The following is a 1,105-nucleotide window of genomic DNA, read 5'->3' on the forward strand; positions in this document are numbered from 1 at the left end:
ATCCACCTTACACCAATATCCATCCAACATCCTAATCGGAAATAATCGAGAGTACAGGTCCCGTACCAAGCCGTTTTGTACCACCCGAAATAACATATCCTCGCAAGGAATTAAAAATAGATCGACCGGTTCCCTCAGGAACAGTCCTACCCGGACCTAGGTCGTACAAACGCTTTCAGGGCATCCCTCTCATCGATCTCGAATGCAATCCAGGGGTTGTCAGAGATTGCCTAGTTTGGCCTGTGAGAACTGTCCGATCCAACAGGGTACCTCCCCAGGAATACAAGGGACTCGTCTCACCCAGACTCTCCCTCAAGACAATGTTGGCGAATCACCGTCCAATCAGTGCCGTCCCTGCTTACTTCACGGTGCTCGAAGACGTCCCGTCATTTCCTCTCCACTACTTCATGGTCACAATGCAATGCATTCTTAATCAGAATCAAATGCAAATGTATTAATCAAACACATGATCGGCCCATCCTTAAGCCATCTCCCGACAAGGAATGCTTCTCGTGGGACCCGATAGTACGTCAACCGTACATGCTCAAGGTAACATCTCAATCACTACAACTCATCACCGGACAATCCTGGACGGTCACATGACCACGCCTCTTACGGTCGGTCGATCGTTGTACAGTGATATTATGTATCCTTACTAGGGTACCCCCTAGTTCACGACTTCAAGTCGGATACTTGCCCAACAAGGCATCAACATAACAATATTTCACAACATCATCTTTATACTATTTAAGACATGATCTCATTCCACAACTTTATACCACAACACCCTACACGAGTTCCTTTCTGGGCAGTGCCCCAATTCACATCATAACTCAAAGGGTAACGTCCCTACCACTACGACCATCGCTGAATCACCCTGGACGGTCCCAGACCAACCCACTTACGGTCAGACGATCTCGCTCCGTGGTATCACGTATCCTTTTCTGGGCATCGCCCTAAATCATACATCCTTCTCGGATTACTTTCTTAAAAATTAATTTCCGAGTTTGACTATTTAATTCCAACACCTTGAATACTTTACTTTTTATTTCAATTACGGTGTTATACCAAAATAGTTTTATCACATACCCATACTAAGGTTATT

The sequence above is a fragment of the Lupinus angustifolius genome, chromosome LG05 (genome assembly GCF_001865875.1).
Source record: "Lupinus angustifolius cultivar Tanjil chromosome LG05, LupAngTanjil_v1.0, whole genome shotgun sequence".
Lineage (NCBI taxonomy): Eukaryota > Viridiplantae > Streptophyta > Magnoliopsida > Fabales > Fabaceae > Lupinus > Lupinus angustifolius.